Raw genomic sequence first — 5647 nt, forward strand, 5'->3', positions numbered from 1 at the left:
TCTGTAGATGTTCATTGAAATGAAAAATAAATAAATTAAAATAATAATAAAAAAATAAATCCATATTCTTAATTTTGAAATGGATTGTTTCTCAAAATTGTTAGAGATTATAGACTATAATCTTTCCAATTCCCTTACATTGTCTGAGTCATCTTTATCTTTGAATTTAAAATAGTTCAGAAATATTTCAGAGTAACCTAATATGTGTATTTGTGATATGCCAAGATATTAAGGTATTTATGGATATGCAAATATGGCCTACTTCACTATAGACATGATATTTTCCATTTTATAGAAGATAGACATGAGGTATATGGTATTCCTACTACTCAAAAATAAACTAAAAGAAGTTTCATGATTTTTTACCTTTGATATTTGTGAACTAAGCACTCTCTATATCTATGTTTATATGGTATTTATCCCTTTACCAAAGTATAAGTTCTTTGAGGACAGGCTCAATGTCTGATTCATTACCTCTTATATAATTAAGCACAGTATTTGGTTTTTAACATGGAATCAGTTACTCTATACTAAATAAATGAATTAATTAACAGTTGAATAAGCAAATGAACTGTATTCTAGCTGTAAAATATGTACGTGTAACATCTAGATACACAACTACCAGTTACTGTTAGCTTACTGTGAATCAGGTATCATTCTACTTTCTTTATGCTAATTTTCAGACAACTCAAAGGGGTAGAGCAGCTAATTCTCCCTTTACAGAAGGGGAAACTGAAAGTGATATCAGTGTGGCTAGAAGAAAATAGTCAAATATTGACAAGCCATGACTTGAACCCTGACATCTGGCTTTGAAGCCCATCATTTTAACTACTAATTTTCTTTGTCTCTCACTATCAGCATAAAACTATCAATAGTGTGAAATTTAAATTGTATGGTGTCATTAAAAATAGAGTTTTTAAGTGATACATCTTTAGTATATTGTAATTTTCTTTTTATCAACTTTTCTTTAGTAACTAGTGTGCTTTAGTAATTTAGTAATTTTTCACTGTGTATATAAACTTCATTGAAAATTGTATATGTGTGTGTATACATGTAACATGTATATGCACAATCACATATATATGTATACTTTATATATATGATGTTTAGCATTATATATATGATATTTAGGAGAGAGAGAGTGTGTGTGTGTGTGTGTGTGTGTGTGTGTGTGTTCTAGTGATCTAGGGAGCTCTGTTGGCCTAGTGGCAAGAAGATGCATTGCAATCCTGAGGCATGCAGTTTGCAATGAAACCACCAGCTGCTCTGCAGGAGAAGGATGGGCACTCTCCTCCTCTGCAATTGACAGCCTCCGAAAACCAGCCAGAGGGTCCGCTGTGGGTTAGTTCGGACTCTATGGTACACAACAACAACAAAGTGACATATTGAGTAGGAAATTGTGCTTTCAACACAAAGATGGGCGGCTTGAATCTATTCAAGCTGCTTCATATGAGAAAGACAGTCTCCTCCTGTGCAATTTATGCCTCTGAAAACTCACTGAATGGTGTGTTATAGGTCAGTTCCCACTTGACAGTACGTAACAACAATAATAAGAAGATAAAGGACAAGTTTGGACCTTTAACATAAAAGCTGTAAGGAAAAAAACATAAAACAAATATAGTCGTGTGTGTGTGTGTGTGTGTGTGTGTGTGTGTGTGTGCGCGCGCACGCGCGCATATGAATGTCTGTGGTTCATACAAGAGGAGTAGAGTAAACCTTGGTATGAATACCTGTTTTGCCACCTATTATTTGTGCCTGATGACAAAATGTGCCAAATTCCAGAGCCATTTCTAAAATGACCACAATAATAATTCCCGTCCTACAGAGTGAAAAAGAAATGATGCATACAAAACCTTTGTAGTTCAGCAAAGAAAATAATTAATGCAAGCCACTGTAACTGCCAAATTGTATTCTTAAGAGCACTAAGCTGAATTAATTCATGGAAGAAAACAATATATAGATGATTGAAGTTGTTTGATGACAGTCTATCCTATGCTTTTCTGATGGTTTAGATAGTAAACAGTCCCTACGGATCCAGAGAGAGAGAGAATGCATGTAAATTTGAAATAATGACCCAAATAAAGTCCATAAGTTAACCTCTCTGGTTTTTCCCCCACCCTGCATAACCTAGACCTTGTCAGACTAATTCCAAATTAAAAATTATGTTTGTAGTATGGCAGTTCAGACATCTGGGAGACTCAAGAGTAACAAAATAACTAGCATAATAGTTCTATTTTGAGACACAGATGGTGTATTCAACAGCAACATCCATTTGTCAAGTATCTAGAGACTTCCTGCAATGTCCAAGGCGCTAGACTAGATATAGCAAAGAAAAATATTAACAGAAGGAAAACCTATTCTCAAGGATTTTTCTTATATAAGAGGAATGAGAGAATGGGCAACTATCATACAGCGGAGTAAATGGTAGCATACTGAAGCACAGAGAAGAGCCTCTTAATTCATTCTTGAGTATTATGGAAGGGCTTTCATCTAGAGTAGCTAGTATCGCTTTATGAATTATAACCAAGATACTATTCAAAATGTCATTTTAGTCATCACAGTCTCATTATCAATAGAGAACTTTGAAAGAGTTCATTCATATGACAACCAGACACACAAACTACATCGACACAAATGCAAGAGTGAAGCTTGGGGTAGTCATGGTGACATGAAAGAGGGAGAGTGGGAGCTCACAGACAAACAGTAGGTGGCATGAAACCGGAGGAGCCAGGGGAGAGAAGGACGTTTGCTCTCTGAGGCTAAAACAGCTCACCACAGTATAAAACTGTCTGATATTTGAATACATGCTAGGACTTTAACATCATTAAGAGTGAAAGGTAAAAAGAAAATGTTGAGATATGAAGCTAGACAAGTTGGCAGGAATTAGGACATGAAGGACTGAAAATTAGTTTGGACTTTGATATTTTAGAAAGCTGTTGATTTATTTTAGTAACATAATGATATAAACATCTGTTTCTGAGTTTCAGACAATGTGGATGGCTAAATTGCAATTTTGTCAGTATTCAAAGCAAAAGAAGATAATACCAATAAAAATGCAACAGAAGTAAGAGAACTGTGAGCTCATGAGGAGATCGAATTTAGTGATCAGATATGGAGAGAAGAGGAAAGGACTTGCAGCAATCTAGCTAATGCCAAACAAGATAAAGTAGTTACATTAACACGGGTGAGGACACACGGAAAAAGTTAAGGATTTAAGAGTTGAGGAAAAAGGTAGTGAGTGAAAGGAAAGAAATGAGACCAATTTTAGACGTATTGAATTGGGATGGGACGTGAGCTCAGTAGGTAGCGAAACATCAAGTCCTAAGGAGAGAGATACAGATTTAGACTGATAGAAGCAGAGGTACTGTTTCAACCATGAAAGTAAATTGATTTCCTCCAAAAAGGCATGGAGGGTGATAATATGACCAAAGACAGACATTAAAGTATTGAGGAATGAGCGGAGGAAGAAAAGAATATAACAGATGCAGACAGGTTGGTGCGGATGGAGATGCTGGAGGAAGGCTATCATGGAACCTACAGGGACCATTTTAAGAATGGAAAGTTAGCTGGTGTCCAATGCAAATATTAGAACATGGAACATTAAAAAGTCAGCAACTGTTCCTGAATTGGGAAGTTATTGTCAGATTAGTTTCTGTGGGTGTAGAACATGATTGCTGTAGATTAAATTTAAATAAGTAGATTAGAAAGTAGACATTTGTAGTGAACTACTGGTTCCAGAAGAGAATAGTGAATATCATCAGAACACACTAATGTTTTGCCTTGAAGTTTTAGCATTAAGTCTATTAAGGCCATTTTCTGACTAATATGTCTCATGGCTGTGAGTATATGAACAAATCCCAGACGTGTAGAGAGACCGCAGCCAAGACTGTGCTGAACTGTGTCTGCTATGCTGTCTGCTTTCCTACATGGCACTTCACTCTCTACTTGCTTGCTTCTGTTTACAAATATTTCTTGGGCCATGCACTTTGATTTAGTGTGAAGATATCTTAAATCCTTTTTCCTTCTGTAGCCTGTGAGCTTTAGGCTGTAATTGTGACACTATACTGTTAAATTCAGATATCGATAAGTTCATCAATATAATGACATTCATTAAAGAGTATATTCTTTTATTTTTCAGGAGCTGAGTTTTAGTTTTAAACATGTACATAAAAACGTTTCTCCACATAGTCTAGTCTCAAAGTTGGATTTTCCCAACAATCAAAAGTGAATTTAAAAGCAAATAGAGTTCTTATTATAAATCTTGAACAAAAAAAAAGTGTTCAAAATCCTGCTTTTCTCCCTATCCATTTATTTGACTCACACACATAAACAGGTTGTGCATGACATTCTTCAAAATTCCCTGAAAGCCTTGTCCCTCTAACGTAAGTTTCACAGCGTTCTGCTGCTGTTCATAAGTTTTTCAGGGGACTCTTATTTCAGAAGTGGATGATCAGTGCTGCTACTTAGTCTATCTTAGTCTAGAAGTATTGCTGAAACCTGCCCACCCTGGCTGACAAGTGGCATAGTTTCCAGCATCACAGCAACATGCAAGGGACCACAGCATTACAAAATGACAAAACAAACTGCAGTCTGTAACAAAGCAAACAAGTCTTCCTTAGATGAAACGTAGCAAGAATGTTCCCTAGAAACAAAGATGATGAGACTTCATTTCACATACATGCTGTGCTATCAAGAGAGAACTATTTGCTGAACTTGGTAAAGGAGAGGCTAAGATTAAACAAAACTCTTAATGAGATGAATTGAACACAGGGATTGTAACAGCAGGCTTGTGAACAGCAACAATTTTGAAGAAGATGCAGGATCAGACAGTAAAGATTATATACTTTTGAAAGCAAAGGAAAATTTGGGGTGGAAAAAAAATCACAGAAAGGCTAGCATACAATATAGAGACCGCGCTGTCTAGGTGTCATGTCCAAAGATTTCAGAAAGATGTCTGCATTAAAAATAATGAATTGTCTCCTCAGAAAGAAAAAGACAGAATGAGAGAGGGTACATACATTCTGCACTTTCACTTTAGACGACAAATGTGTCAACAATATTACGAATGGATGACAGTGAACTAACTATTCCTAACAAAATTCCTTACTGAAAGTTTTTTGTTACATGTCATCAAGTCACCTGTGACTCGTAGCAACTTTATGTACAACAGCTCTAAACCTTACCTTATCCTGAGCCAGTGCCACTGATTTTTGTAACTGTATTCTTTGCTTCTTGCACATAAGCAATTGAAAGACTCTTCTCAAAGAATGTAACTGAGTAGTCTCATCCTGCCATCTATGGGTCCAATTCATCAAATGTATGTCAATGTCTGAACAATATATAGTAACTATTAAAGCTTAGCCACTTCTATATATAGAGCACATTGTGCATGCTTTATTTACTATTTTCTCAAAAGAGCTGATGCTCATTATGGACATGTATCAAGAACCATTTAAAAGGAATACAGTAAGATAATTAAGAAAAACATGTAGATGCATAAAGAAAGTATTTAAAATTTACATAACATAGGTTAATGTAACTTTTCTGTGAGGCTTAATATGTACAAATATGGGACGAATTTAGCCTTAATATTGTACATAACTAAATAGAAAAAATATATTGCAATAATGTGTGCATACTATGTATT

The 5647-nt window shown here is 35.4% G+C and overlaps 1 protein-coding gene across 2 annotated transcripts in view; it reads left to right on the top strand.

Annotated features, from left to right (window-relative positions):
- The window catches only part of NEGR1 (neuronal growth regulator 1), a 1417016-nt gene that overhangs the window by 1129446 nt on the left and 281923 nt on the right, over positions 1 to 5647 (top strand). The window lies entirely within an intron of this gene.

The sequence above is a fragment of the Elephantulus edwardii genome, unplaced genomic scaffold, assembly GCF_000299155.1.
Source record: "Elephantulus edwardii isolate Elephantulus edwardi_28Jun2011 unplaced genomic scaffold, EleEdw1.0 scaffold00190, whole genome shotgun sequence".
Lineage (NCBI taxonomy): Eukaryota > Metazoa > Chordata > Mammalia > Macroscelidea > Macroscelididae > Elephantulus > Elephantulus edwardii.